General features: G+C 36.2%; 1 pseudogene; it reads left to right on the forward strand.

The window, feature by feature from the left end:
- The first annotated feature begins 11,746 nt into the window (after positions 1-11,746).
- Positions 11,747-12,590, forward strand: LOC109277887 (nuclear ubiquitous casein and cyclin-dependent kinase substrate 1-like; annotated as a pseudogene).
- The last annotated feature ends 3,675 nt before the right edge of the window (positions 12,591-16,265 follow it).

Genomic DNA, 16,265 nt, shown 5'->3' on the forward strand with positions numbered 1-16,265 from the left:
CAATAGATGTTGGCAAGGATGCAGAGAAAGAGGATCTCTTTTGCATTGCTGGTGGGAATGCAAGCTGGTGCAGTCACTCTGGAAAACAGTATGGAGGGTCCTCAAAAAATTAAAAATACAACTACCCTATGACTCAACAATTGCACTACTAGGTATTTATCCAAGGGATACAGGTGTGCTGTTTTGAAGGGACACATGCACCCCAATGTTGATAGCAGCGCTATCAACAATAGCCAAAGTATGGAAAGAGCCCAAATGTCCATCGACGGATGAATAGATAAAGAAGATGTGGTATATATATACAATGGAGTATTACTCAGCAATCAGAAAGAATGAAATCTTGTCATTTGCAACTACGTGGATAGAACTAGAGGGTATTATGCTAAGTGAAATTAGAGAAAGACAAATATCATATGACTTCACTCATGAGGACTTTAAGACACAAAACAGATGAACATAAGGGAAGGGAAGCAAAAATAATATAAAAACAGGGAGGGGGGCAAAACATAAGAGACTCTTAAATATGGAGAACAAACAGAGGGTTACTGGAGGGGCTGTGGGAGAGGGGATGGGCTAAATGGGTAATGAGCATTAAGGAATCTACTTCTGAAATCATTGTTGCACTATATGCTAACTAATTTGGATGTAAATTAAAAAAATAAAATGAAAAAAAAAGATTAAAAATGAAAAAAAATAAAAAAAGGAATCCCCCAAAGAACTCATGTAGTTACAAAAAAAAACAAGAGAAATTATGGATATGTTAATTAGCTTGATTGTAATAATCATTTCACAACATATACATATATCAAACATGTTTTACACCATAAGTATATATAACTTTTGTCAATTGTACCTCAATGAAGCTAGAAAAATACTGGCTTAGTTGCTATGAAAGTTTACTAATTTGGCAACTGTAATTCTGAGATGGACCTATGTTCTTACTTTTAAACAATAATAAATTGCTTGCTTGAGATTTATCTATTTTACCTAGGAAATAATTCTACAAGTATGATACCTTAAATGGGTACTTTGTTACCAAAATCCAGGAAATGGATTTTGTGTACTTTTCAATATGCCCATTTAAAACATTTAGTGGAATTATTTGCTTATCGATTTACTGATTTAACCAGAAGTTTGTATCTGTGGCATGTTATACGATCAGGTGCTCATGTTCATTTTTTAAAGATAGACACATCATTAGCAAGTATCAGCATAAGGTCAATAGCTGGAAATACTGGTTCATTAACTTTATTGATGCTGTGTCAGTGGAATTCATGTGATTAATTTTAGTTTAGTCCATGAATTTTTATTTATTTATAACTTTTCCTTTTTTTGTCTTCTACCCTAGCCTACACTCAAGAAAGCATTACCTTATATTTTCCTATAACACTATAATATTTAATTTTATATTTTTCTTGAATGCACCTAAAATTTATATTTGTGAGAAGTCTGAGGTGAGAGCTAACTTATTTGTCCAAATATTCAACTAATTTTCCAATACCATTTATGAATAATGTTTCTTTTCTTCCCTGATATTAAGTGCCATCTTTTCCAAATACTTAATCATGGGCCTCTTTCTGAATGTTGTATTTAGTTTTATGGGTTTCATTGTCTATTCTTACATAAATACCATAGTACTTTTAAAGTATATTTGACATTTGGTAGGTAAGACAGATTCTCCTTATTGTTCATCTTCAAATTCCTACAGATTTATCTTTTATATGAAATGTAGAATCAGTCGACAAAATTCTATTAAATCCTAATGGATATTGATTTTACTATTTTACATTGCATCGACTTTTTGTATTAATTAAGAAAAACTATGCTGAGACTTACCATCAATGAAGATGTTACACCTATTTATTCAGGAATTCTTGTGCCATTCCGTATATTTTTATAATTTTCTCTTTAGAAATCAAAATACTTTTTTTTCAGTTTTTAAATTTCTATTCTATTCTATCTCTAAATATATTTCTTTTTCATTCTGATATTTTATTTAATCCTTCTCTTACTTATTTTCCCTGAGTCACTCTTATCTAACATTTTTTGTTATTATCCTAAATATTTTCATGTAATTCAGTTTTAGTTTTGTTGGTCATGTTTGAATTTTTAATTTTATAAATTTTAGTATATTTTTACATTTTGTTTTCTGAGAATTTACTCTGAAAATTTTCTACTATCATAAGTTGAATACTCATCTTTCTAATGAAGTGTATCCCTAAGCGCTTTACATTTGTTGTTATCACTGTGGAAGTGATTTTCTGTCTTCTATTGGCAGGATTTAGAAAAACTATTGATATTTTATACATTGTACTTTAATCCTAAAGTGCTAAACCCACTTTATTAGTTTTATTATAAATATAGTGGCTTTCCCCTCTCACATATAGTAATAATATATACAAAATTATCTTTCCAGTTTCACTTCTTTTCTTATTTATTTTATTTATTTCTTATTCTTATTTTATTGCATTGCCTAAAACCTCAAGTATAGTGATAGATATTAATAGCAATAGCAGAAATTACAGTTCTGTTTCTGACTTTAGTAGGAAAGTGTAGAATGTTTTCCATTAGCGGTTTCAAGCATTATATACATCTTGGACTTCCAATAAACATGCAGTGTTAGAATAAGAGAATTTTATTATCTTCCTAGTTTGCCAGATTTTTAATCTGTTTTTTGATTTGTTTTACTTGAATGGTTATTGAGTTTTATACTTGCTTTTTGCGTTAATAGTGATTATAACTTGTATGCATAAAATACTTTTCTTAATTTTTACTTTTGGGGCTTTCTTCCTTGACTTGATATATGGTCATTCTTTGTAAATACTGTATGTGCATTTCAATTTAATGTGTATTGCATTTTGAATGCAGTAGTGTTTACTTTTTATGTTACTTAAATCGCCCTTTTGTCTTGTAAATATTGGTCTATTTTATTTATTATTTATTTTTTATTTTTTTTAACGTTTATTTATTTTTGAGACAGAGAGAGACAGAGCATGAACAGGGGAGGGTCAGAGAGAGGGAGACACAGAATCTGAAACAGGCTCCAGGCTCTGAGCTGTCAGCACAGAGCCCGACGCGGGGCTCGAACTCACGGACTGCGAGATCATGACCTGAGCCGAAGTTGGCCGCTTAACCAACTGAGCCACCCAGGCGCCCCAATATTGGTCTATTTTATCTACTAGTTTCTGGAAAAAAGTACGCTAAATTTCCCATGATGGTTGTAAGAATGTTAATTTCTCCTTTTGTTAGGTTCAAAAAGTTTCACAGTTTTTAAATCATTTTCTTGGGCGGATCATTTCTTTTCCAGCATGAAATATCCCACTTTGTATTTTCTGTTGATCCTAACCTTAAATTTTAGTTTTCTGACATTAATGATACTACATTATTTTATGTATATTTAAAAAGCAAAACTCCACTCAGTGAATCAATTCCATGAGAGGCATTACCAGTATAGTACTTAGACTTCAGAAAATGTAGCTGATGACTGATTATACATGAAGGGATGTAAAAAAAAAAAAAAAAGAGATAAAAATATGATAAGGAGTTGCATTAGTAAAAAATAAAATGATATTTTCAGGAACAAGCAAAGGGAGGCTAATGAGTTTTGTTTTGTTGATATTAAGATTGTGGCAAAGATATTTCTTTAAAAAATTTTTTAATGTTTTATTTATTTTTGAGAGACAGAGAAACAGAATGCAAGCAGAAGAGAGAGAAGAGAAGAAGAGAGAGGGGGGGACACAGAATCTGAAGCAGGCTCCAGGCTCTGAGCTATCAGTACAGAGCCCAATGTGGGGCTTGAACCCATGAACCATGAGATCATGATCTGAACTGAAGCTGGACGCTCAACTGACTGAGCGTCCCAGGTGCCCCTGGCAAAGATATTTCTATTATGCCTTTGCAAATAGAGTTTTAGAACTCAAGTTCACCCTGATAAAATGCTCAAAATAATTTTTGAATTCTTTTCAAGAATTTAGTTATCATCCAGGAATTCAACAATCCATCTTTTCCCCCCTCACCTTTACTTCTCTAGCATTTAAATAAAGTGTCTGGGAAATAGTAAGACCTCAGTCAAGGCATGTTAACTTGAACTGGGAGGGAGGCAGCTTTCTGATTCATACCTAGCATTAATAGTACTACTTTTCTTCATAATATATCCCTGCTCTACTTGGCTTAAGCAACACAGGAAGAAGGGAAATTTACTAAAAGTTTTTCATGGTCTTCAGTGAAGCAGCTTTCCTAGTTTTTAATGCAACAAAGAGGTCTAAGAGAGAATGTAGAGGGAGATAAAGCAGGAACAGAAACCAGATGGCAGTATGTAAGAAACTACAAAAAGAAAACATACGCTTTGGACATAAAATCTTTCAAATAATTTTGTCAGCAAATAATTCTTGTCTTTCCAATAAATTTGTCAGCAAATAATTCTATCAGCAGGGGGAAGGTAGCTATTGGGAGCCATAGGTCAAGTGACATTTGTTTTCAAGGAAAATAGAGAGTGGGAGGAATAGTGCTGAACATAAACTACAGAGTTAGAAATTGAAAGCATAGGGACAGAATTTGAAAATACATAAATGGAAGGGTGATTTAAATAGCGCTCAGAGAGAAGAGCAGAAAGCCAAGGATTAAATCCTGGGATGGGGAATACGAAGGTCCCTTCAAGGTGATAGAGGAAAAACAGTGAGGTGTGTGGGCAACTAAGAGCTTAAATACCCATGAGGTCAGAAACCTCTGGCGTTCTCGTCATCAGGGAAAACAAAAATGATTTGATATGTGTTGTAAGCAGATGTAATTCCCAGGGTCAAACAAAATTCTAAGTCTTCCACTTCCCTTTCTTTATTCCTTTTCAACTTAGAATCCCCACACACAACCCTTACTCACATCCTCCATGCCCTGATAGTGATTCGCTCATACGGAGGTCTGTATTTCATCTCCTCATGCATCTGAGTCAACTTTCAGACAAGGAGGAGCCCCTCAGCACAGACTAGGCTACAGTGCAGTGTTTTGGAGTCTAGGCCAAGATCAGGGAAGAGGCCAGGCTATAGAGATTGAAGCCAATCAAATGAGAGGAAACTTACAGGGGAGTAATTTACAGCCAAGTCACAGACTGGCCAACTCAGTCACTGTTCAGAAGAAGCCATACAAAGAGAATTAAAAAGCCAGGAGAAGAGAGGGAGAGTCTTTAAACGTGGGGGACTAAAGAAAGACTCTGAGTGTAAAAAGGACTAGTTGCTTTTTAAAGGGCACTTCAGGCCTACAGCATGTGCATGTAAGGAGTTGCTAAAAGCTTAGACTCTGACCTGTTTCCCTACTGTGTTTTTTTGCTCCAAAACTGTCTGCTCAACCCTGATCCTCCCCACTTATCTCAGCTTTGTATTGGGGAGGGGGGGGGGAAACAAGGAATGTCTAATTAAAATGTATAATAGACAGCCTCCATAAGTAATAATTTGTAAGCTTAAAAAAGGATTTTTGTGTTTTGTTTTGTTTTCCAAACCCAGATGACTGTCTAATCAGCAGAATGTGTTGGAGGAAGTGAGCAAAACCCTGGCCTGAATGTTGGTAAATTGGACCAGTTAACTTGTGGCTTCAATTTAACTATGTTTGAATCAGAAATCTGTATTTTATTAGTCCAGGCCTTTTCTAATTTTGCATTTTCTTTATTTTCCTTTACTTTCTCCTTAGTTCTTAGTAAAGTTATTTTCAGATTTTAGCTTTGTTAAGCAAGGAGCAAGATGGGAAGTGAGTTTTTTGTCCATTTTTGGGTCTTGCAGCAAGTAGACACCCTGGTGTCCCTTGAGGCTGAAATAAAGCCAAAAGAGAACCAAGAGGGAGGTGTAAATCCTGGGAAGAGAAAAATCATCCACACAGCCATGGTTTTTGTCTGTGATGATCTCTGTCTTAATCTACTCTGGCTGCTATAAAAGAATAGCATATACTGGGTGCCTTATAAACAATAGAAACTTATTTCTCATATCTCAAAGTTCTGGAGGCTGGGAAGTCCAAGATGAAGGCACCGGAAAATTTGCTGGTGAGGTTCTGCTTCCTGGTTCATATATGGTTCATTTTTTTCTTCTTCTTTTTTTAATGTTTATATGTTTATTTATTTATTTTTGAGAGAGAGAGAGAGAGAGAGAGAGAAATAGAGAGAGAGAGAGAATGCGCACAAGTGGGGCAGGGGCAGAGAGAGGGGAGACAGCATCTGAAGTAGGCTCCAGGCTTCCACCTGTCAGTGCGGAGCGTGACATGGGGCTCAAACCCGTGAACTGTGAGATGATGACCTGAGCCAAAGTCGGATGCTTAACTGACTGATCCACCCAGTCGCTCCTATATATGGTTGTCTTTTCAATGTCTGTGTCCATGCGTGGTGGCAAGGGATCTCTCTGGGGTCTCTTTTTAATAAAACAGTAATTCCATTCATGAGAACTCCACCCTCATGATCTAATCACCTCCCAGAGGCCCCACCTTCAAATCACATTGTGTGTTAGGTTTCAACATACAAAGTTTTGGGGGACACAGTCTATAGCAATCTTCCATGTAGACTTTTCTTTTTTATTCCACAGAATTTTTCTGTGTTTATTTCTAAAATCTAGCTTTTTGTAATACTATTTTAAGAACCTGGCTGCATAATCTTACTAAAATAGTTTTCAAGATAGGAAGCAAAATCTACATATTTATCAAGCTCTTCCCATGATGCTTAAACTTCCAGCAAGGCACACTCTACATGACAGTGAAGTAAAACTCTGAACAAGTCCTATTTTGTTTTTGTGCTTTCATTAAACTATCTGAGAATTGAAAAGGATTCAACTTGAAGAACATGACTTCAGTTATTTCATGAGGGCTAGGAATTTCCCAAACGAAAAAATCCCCCCAACTGTTATATCACCGATGAACAGTTTTCAACAGTTGATTTTTTTCTTCCATATTAATTTTCCTAATGTTCTTCCAGATGATAAAGAAAAGGGACCATACTAAGTTCAAGCAGTATGTAACTTCCATGTTGCTACAAACGGCCATATTTCATTCTTTCTCATTGCCATGTAGTACTCCATTGTGTATATAAACCACAATTTCTTTATCCGTTCATCAGTTGATGGACATTTAGGCTTTTTCCACAATTTGGCTGTTGAGAGTGCTGCTATAAACATTGGGGTGCAAGTGCCCCTATACATCAGCACTCCTGTATCCCTTGGGTAAATTCCTAGCAGCGCTACTGCTGGGTCATAGGGTAGGTCTATTTTTAATTTTTTGAGGAACCTTTGTAGCAACGTGGATGGAACTGGAGAGTGTTATGCTAAGTGAAATAAGCCATACAGAGAAAGACAGATACCATATGGTTTCACTCTTATGTGGATCCTGAGAAACTTAACAGAAACCCATGGGGGAGGGGAAGGAAAAAAAAGAAAAAAAAGAGGTTAGAGTGGGAGAGAGAGGCAAAGCTTAAGAGACTTTTAAAAACTGAGAACAAACTGAGGGTTGATGGGGGGTGGGAGGGAGGGAAGGGTAGGTGATGGGCATTGAAGAGGGCATCTTTTGGGATGAGCACTGGGTAATGTATGGAAACTAATTTGACAATAAATTTCATATAATATAAAAAAAACCCAGTATGTAACTTAATTACCCAGTATGTAATTTAAGTTAGATAGCTAACTTAAAGTTAGCTATCTGCCATGACATATGGGGCATAGGACATCTGAGATTACAACGCTTAGAAAATAGTGAAAGCTCACCAAATAGTTATCTGCTGACTGACAAGAAGAGAAACATTTTAATTTTTTTTTAAACGTTTATTTATTTTTGAGACAGAGAGAGACAGAGCATGAATGGGGGAGGGTCACAGAGAGAAGGAGACACAGAATCCGAAACAGGCTCCAGGCTCTGAGCTGTCAGCACAGAGCCCGACGCAGGGCTCGAACCCACGGACTGTGAGATCATGACCTGAGCCGAAGTCAGAGGCTTAACCGACTGAGCCACCCAGGTGCCCCAAGAAGAGAAACATTTTATAAGGAGGAAGAGATGAAATTGAGTTATGTGGTCACTAAAAACAAACCACTTATAATTTGGCTTTGACCTTCCCAGAAATATTTCAATGTGTTGCCTCTTAGTAGCTTCATGACGTATAATTCTACCTCCTATTACATTTTTTAAAGTATAATTTTTTATAATTTTTTAAATGTTTATTCGTTTTTGAAAGAGACCAAGCATGAGTGGGGGAGGGGCCAAGGGAGAGAGGGAGACACAGAACTCGAAGCAAGCTCCAGGCTCTGAGCTGTCAGCACAGAACCCAATGCGGGGCTGGAACGCATGAACTGTGAGATCGTGATCTGAGCCAAAATGGGATGCTTAACCAACTGAGCCGCCCAGGCGCCCCTGAAGTATAATTTTTATTCAGGGAAATACACTCATCTTAAATGTAGAGTAAATGACAAATGCATATGCTTGTATTATCCTCATCCCTATCAAGATGGGATGTTTTCAGCATCCTAGGAACTGTCTTCCTTTTCTTTCTGAGTCAATTAAACCCTCAGAGGCAACTATAGTCTAATTTTTATCGTGACATTAGTTTTGTCTGTTATAAAAATTCATTAAATGGGAATAGGTTTTGGAATCATCCAAGTTCCTAGGTCATTCTTTTTATTACTGAGTAGTATTCCATTGTATGAATATGCTATTTATTTATTTTGCTAATGATGGATATCTGTATTGTTTCTAGCTTTGAGCTATTATGAATAAAACCATTATGAATATTTTTAAAGAAATATTTTGTTTGACATACATTTCAGTTTACTTGGTCAAATACCAATGAATGGGATTGCTAAATTAAAGGACAAATCTAGGTTTAACTTTGTAAGAACTAGCCATTTTTCCACCAGCAATGTCTGAGAATTTTGGTTGCTCCAAAATGTCAGTATTTCAGGTTATCAAACATTTTAAACATTTTAACCATTCTAGTTGTGAAATGACATCTCATTGTATTTTGAATTTTCATTTCCTTGATGACTTATGATTCAGAGCACTTTATAATGTATTTATTTGCCTTTTGTATATCTTCCTTATTTTCCTTTGTATGGTGTTTATTCAAGTCTTATGCCCATTTAAAATTTTTTGGTTCTTTTATTGTTGTTAATTAATTATAAGAGATCTTTATATATCCTGGATACAATTTCTTTACAAGTGTTCTGAATATCTTTCCCAGGCTGTGGCTTGCCTTTTCTTCTTTTACCAGGTGTTTTTAGATGAGCAACTGTTTCGATTTTGATGGAATCCAATTTATCTTTTTGTTTTCTTTTGGTGTTTCATGCATTTTATGTTCTAGCTAAGAAACTTAAAGGGCTTAGAGAAATTTTCCAACAATTTTTTCTCTAAGTTTTATAATTTTAGTGTGTATTTTTAGATCTACAACCCATCTCAAATTATCTTTTTTGAATGTAGTAAAATAGTGGTATGGGGGTCAATGTCCTCTTTTCCTTAGGAATGTTGCCTATTTTAGCATTTTTTGTTAGGAAGATTTTTATTCTCCACTATATTGCATTTAAAGTCTTTGTAGAAAATTCATTAATTGAGTATATATTAGGTCTATTTCTAAGTCTTTTTAGTTTTATTGAATTTATTTTTTTCATCCTTACACCAATCTACATTGTCTTGATTAATGCACCTTATGCTAAATCTTAAAGTCACATAATATAAATCCTCCAACGTCGTCTTTGTCAAGATTGTTTTAGACCATTTGGATACACATGTTTACATATACAATTTAGAATCACTTTCCCAGATTCTACCAAAAAATTGCAAAAAAATTTCATGGAAGCACACTGAATCCGAAGGACACTATGGGACATCTTAGCAATATTGACCCTTGCAATATATTAAATATATTTTTCACTTATTTAGATAGTTCTTAATTTCTTTTCATCAGTGACTTTGCAGTTTTCTGTGTATAGGAGGTACAGATCCAACTCTGAGACAGATTAACTTGCAGAAAGCTTAGTGCAGAGTGTTCTCTTGCAGTAAATACCTACCTATGGTGAAAGTAGTGTAAGTGAGATTGATTATTAAGAGAAGTTGGGTGAAAAGGCATCAGCTCATCTGATGGGAATATCAAAGTCTGGGACAGACCTTCAAAGTTGTCCTGAACTGGAGCAAAGTGGTCAGATGTTTATGGCCCTGAATCAATCAGTTGGTCTCAGGTTGCACCAGGAGGAGATGTAGCCTTGGATGAATTTGCTCTCTCTAGCTAAGAGCAGTGTGCAGAGAGGACTCACATATGACAGCTATCTGCTACCAACACTTCCAGCAGCTAGGAGAATAATTCATTCCTTCAGTACTACAGGGCTGGTATGCTGGGTTGCACAGGACTGCATCTATATTTCACTATATTTCATCATTCGTGCCACTTAAATTCACTTGCTTCATGAAATTTCTGGGAAAAGATCTATTAGGACTCCTATGGGCCTTATTTCCCAGAGGAAATATGTTCTAGGAAGTTTTGTGCTGAAGCCAACCTCTTGGCCACAACTGATACTCATCATCTCCATCTTATTCTAGCCATTCAAGATTTTCCTCACCTTTGGCTAGAAAATAAACTCATTTAGAAACTTTACTTAGGGGAATGATGAAGAACCTCATATCTGAAGGTACTGAGAGCCTGGTCACGATGCCATTCTTTGCATGTGGCTGCTACACTTATTCACTAACTGGTAAGATTGTGCAAATTGGGCACCAAAACATGTTCAAGTGCGTCCTCTGAGCACTAAACTTGTTCCTCTGTTGTGTAACAGTAGCTCTAGCTCCTTGTGATAATCAAGGACACTACCCCTCAGGTCTATGATTCCTCTGTGTTTCTGCTTTTTTTTTTTTCTGGGCATGAGTTCAGAGTCTCAGGTAATTGCCAGAGAATAAAATCTATTGAAACTCTTGCTGGTACCAATTAGAACAGCTAACCATTCGGAAAATCAGGATCTACAAAGACCTTTACTGAGGTCAGTGTTGCAAAGACTTGATGCAGGAGTTAAGCAAAGTGATGATAAGCAGGTAAACACTTTCACTTTTACATCTTGATTTCTAGACCCATGATTTCTATTAATTGAAGACATAGCATCATACACTGGTTGCAAATTAAGAGTATATATTGCATCCTTGAAGGCGGTGCTCATCCTCACATAATAACATATCTGAGCTTGTGCCTCAGTCACAACTTCAATAAGCCACTCTATTAAAAGGTCAGTCCAGCAGCTTCTGGTGGTGGTATATGCATTAAGATCAGTGGATTCCATTGTTGTGTGCCCACTGCCATACTTCTTACTGTAAAATTAGTCCTTTGGTTTTGCTTGTCCATTGTTTATGCTTGAAGATACAATGCTCTGTAGACATTTGGGTTTTGGAGCTAGTTGAGGTTTTATGAAGCAGAAAATATACAGAACATATGTCAATGCTAGTCAAGATGAATCACCCCCAGGGTGAAGGGGGTCTAATGTCAAATTGACACTAAGTGGCTCTTTGGTGTTTTCCTCAAATGGTGCCATATTGGGAGTTGAACATTGTTCTGTGTTTCTGACAGATTGCATATATGTTTTTGTTAATTGGAATGTCTAGTCTACTGGCATTTAATATAGTTATCAGGACTGGTTTGATTCATCCATTTTGAAGAGACGGGGGAGTGGGGGCAGTGGGGTGATTAATCATCAGATTAAGGGGTGCTGAATCAAGGGGGGGTCTGACAAGCCAGCAGCTTGGGGTTCTGCAGCCACGGCCCCAAATGCCAAAGTTGAAGGTGCGTGGCACCATGTGCGTGGGGTGGGGTGGGGTGGGTGGGTCCTGGTCTTTGGCTTCTGGATTCGGACCTGTTTTGGCAACAAACACGTCTCAGCCTGTCAGAAAGCAAAAGGTCATTGATTCTTCAGTGTCAGGAGTCTGATGATGCTGATGAAGATTATGGAAGAGATTCAGGCTCTTCCAGCTAAGAAAATTTGACCATCTCTCCAAGAAGCTAAAAGTAACAGGCAGTCTGGAAAGAATTCACAAGAATACAGGGAGGACTCAGAAGAAAAATATGTGAAGACCAAGAAGGATGATTCTCACTCTGCAGAGGACAGTGAAGATGAAAGAGATCCTAAAAATGTGCACCAGCAACAGCAGGCAGCCTCTTAAGCAGCTTCCAGTCACAGAGAGATGCTCATGGAAGATGTGAGCAGTGGAGAAGAGCAAGAAGAGGAGTCAGAGGCACCATTCCAGGAGAAAGATTCAGGCAGCAATGATGATTTCCTAGTGGAAGATGTTGATGATAGTGACTATGGCAGCTCAAAAAAGAAAAAGAAAATGATGGTTAAGAAGTCCAAAGCTGAGAGAAAAGAAAAGAAAATTCCCAGACCCAGGCCAAAGGCTACAGTGATGCCAAGCCCTGTGAAAGACAAAAGGAAAAGCAGGTGGCCCCATAGCTTCAAAGGCTTCAAGGGAAAAGATTCCTTCTCTTAAAGAAGAAGTCAAGGAACCAGAAAGCCTTCCAGAAAAGAAATCCTCTGAAGGCCCTCCACTGGAGAAATCTGGGGACAAAGGGTCTGAAGATGAAGCCTGGTCTGGGGAGGATTAAAAAAGTGATGATGGTTTGGGAGGAGATTTTATTTAAACAAAAGAAAAAAGAAAAAAGAAAAAAGAGGGAAAAAGAAAGAAAACCTACTTACCATACAACATGTTTTTGGCTATGGCTTCATGCTTTCAATGTTTTGTTTTGTTTTGTTTTTTCCTTTTCTTGAATATAACATTCTCTCTCTCTCTCCCTCCCTCTTAAAGAAAATCATTGTATGTTTCATTATCTTTTTGTCTATTGGTTTTCTCTTTGCCATCACCCCTTTTTCTATTCCTTCCCAATGAAAGCCATGTCAGAGTAATCACTGGATTGACTGCTTCGTCTTTTTATTTTTAATGGAAGGTATACCACAGTTGTAAAGCAATAAGATTTGAGATGAACGCTATAGAAATTTTGCTTTTTCTGAACGGTAGCAAGTTGAACAGCAGTCAAAACACGTAGAAGGATTTTAGTTAAAAATGATTGCTGGACTTAGAAAAAATAAGTTGTCATCTAATATAAGATTATATATCAATATACACAAGTATAGATGTCTAAAAATAATCAGGATGTTGAACTTCCACTGACTGGGCAGTTAGGAGATAAAGCTGAATCCTGAATTGTTACTAAAAGTGTTCATATTTTTTGCCTTGGGAGCAGGGCAGAGAATGGTATTACCTGACCTTGTTTGAGACTGTGGGTTTTTGCTTTTGTTTTTTGTTTTTTTGTTTTTAATTTCAAGTCACTTGTTATCCCAAAGAGAACTGGAACCAGTCCAGCTACAGTCTTTCAGGGACTTGAAAAAAAAAAGGAAAAAAAAAAGGTGAGGTCTGCCGAAACTTAAATCACTCAATTTCCTATTTCACTTTATAATGGTTCATGTTTTTGAATATATATGTATGTATTCTGTTTCTTGGGTAAAACTTTACCAAGGATCAGAAAAAACCCAAAACCTAGAATTTAAATGGCAGGATCTGTACCCCAGAGTGGATTTCTTCTTAACTGACAACGTTTAGGTTTTAAGAAAATAAAATACCAATTAATGTGAACCTCAAATACAAACCCTTGAGATTTTCCCTTATAAAGACAGAAAATTGAAATTATTTTATGTCATAAATATGCACTCAGATGACGCCCCCAATAATATAATTATGATTATGGTTGGGTTAAGTTTTCATCTTGTTATTGGTTTTCTATGTTACCATTTGGTCTTTGGTTTTTTCCCCATTGCTTGGTATCAGGAGTTTGCTGCTTCATTAAGTAAATTGGCTTCTGTTGCATTATTCAAGTACCTTTAGAAATCCAATCTCCTATATTATATTACTAACTACACTTCCTTCATTTATCTTTATTTTAAAAACAAGGTACATCTTTAACTTATCACCCTCTGCTTCAAAGTAATGCTCTATCACCTCTTACTTAATGTAAAACATATTGACAATATACCTTTCCTTACCGCTTTTCTATTTCTGGGCTGTTGTTTCATACTATTTGCTTTTAAATATATTATAAACGTCAAAATATGATGTTATTACTATTTACTTTAAACAGTGGTCTTTTTAAAATTAAGAAAGTGTAAAAGCAAATTTCAAATTAGCTATGTATTAAGCATTCCTACTCTTTATTCCTTCACATAAATTGAGTTTCTATAGGCTATCTGTTCCTTCAAAAGAATTCTCTTGAACATTGAATTTTAGTCTGCTGCTAACAAATTCAGCATTTTTTTGACAAAAATGTTTTAATTTTCTCTTTATTTTTGAATATTTTTTGGTGCAATATATTGAATTCCAGATTGACATGTTTTTTTTTAAATTTGAGCATTTTAAAATGTTGTTTCACTGTCTTCTGAAATGTATAATTTCCTATTTAAAAAGTCAGTGGTTTCTCTTGTCAGTTTTTGCTGTGTGTCTATAATGTGTCTTTTTTATTTGGCACTTTTTAAGATTTTTCTGTTTATCATTGAGTTTTAGCCATTTGACAATGATATACCTAAGTGTGCTTTCTTTGCATTTATGTGAATTGTGGTTCTTTCATACTGCTGGATACGTGGGCTGATATTTTTAAAAACATTTTTACACATATTTACCAGTGCTTGATATTGACCTGTAGATAACTGAGGCTTTGTTTGTTTGTTTGTTTTTATTCTTTTAAAGTTTGTGCTTCAGTTTGCATCATTTTTATGGACTGTCTTCAATTCATTCTGTGCTTTTTTTTTTTTTTTCATTTCAGACATTGTATTTTTTAGTTTTAGAACATCTTTTGGATAGTTGTCCTTTCTCTACCAAGATTTCCTCAGATGTTTATTTATTATATCCATTTTGTCCTTTAAATATTTGAACATGCTAATCATAGGTATCAGTGTCTTTCTCATAATTCTGCTCTCTGTGTCATATCTGTATCTGTGTCTACTGACTGTTCTTCATTTTTCCTGATTTATTCACATGCTTCATATTTTTGTTGGTATACTGGGTACTGTGGATATTATATTGCTGAAACCCAAATTATGTGACCTCTTTTAAGGAATATTAAGTATTCTTCTGGCAAGTGATTAATTTATTCACAGATCAGCTTGATCCTGTAAGGCTTGGGCATATCTGGAATAGCCCTATTCCTAAATTTGGTCTGAAATAAAAGTTTTCTAGTGTTTAGTGAGGTTTATCTACTCTGCTTAGAACTCTAGTATTCTCAGCACTGAGAAACATCTAGAATTTTCATTCAGCTCTCGTTCAGATCTCTTTCAGATCCCAAGATATCACACCTTGAACAAATGCAACTTAGTGTTTCGTAAAAGAGTCTAAACAGCCCCTGCAGGGTGCTGGGTGGCTCAGTCGATTAAGCGTCTGATGCCTGACTTCGGCTCAGGTCATGATCTCATGGTTCCTGAGTTCAAGCCCTGCACCAGGCTCTGTGCTGACATCTCAGAGCCTGGAGCCTGCTTTGGATTCTGTGTCTCCCTCTCTCTCTGCCCCTCTGCTGCTCATGCTCTATCTCTGTCTCTCAAAAATAAATAAATTTTGGGTGCCTGGATGGCTCAGTCGGTTAAGCGTCGGACTTCACTCAAGTCATGATCTGGCGGTTTGTGAATTTGAGTCCCACGTTGGGCTCTGTGCTGACAGCTCAGAGCCTGGAGTCTGCTTCAGATTCTGTGCCTCCCTCTCTCTCTGCCCCTCCCCCGCTCATGCTGTCTCTCTCTTTCTCAAAAATAAACACCAATAATAATAACAATAAACAAATAGATGTTAAAAATTTTTTTAAATAAATAAAATAAACAGCCCCCCGCAGATTTCTGGATTTCCTTCTCTGTGTATGTCTTCTCCCCAGCATTCTGTCTCATAAATGTCCGTCTCAAGCAGCAGCCCCAAGTCATCATGAAAAGTTTTGTTTGTCCAGCAGTTCTCCTGGTCTATATTTGTCTCCACTTCTCAACCATCCAGTTTGGAAGGTATCCCTAGATAGGAAGCTAAGGTTAATGTGGAGTTTACTTAACATGTGTTCCTTTTTTTAAGGATCATATCTCGGCACTGTCTGTGCATTGATAGCACCATTTCATAGATGTTTATGGTTGGAGAGTAAGTCAGCACCTGTTATTCCCTAATGGCTATAATCACGATTTCTCTCCTTCCTCTGTAAAAACAAATAGCTACCTTTGCATTGTGGCTTATTCTTTTCAAAGCCCTTCCATGTATTATTTAATATGTTCTCACAGTGTTAT

The sequence above is a fragment of the Panthera pardus genome, unplaced genomic scaffold, assembly GCF_024362965.1.
Source record: "Panthera pardus isolate Hobbes unplaced genomic scaffold, ASM2436296v1 HiC_scaffold_16, whole genome shotgun sequence".
NCBI lineage: Eukaryota > Metazoa > Chordata > Mammalia > Carnivora > Felidae > Panthera > Panthera pardus.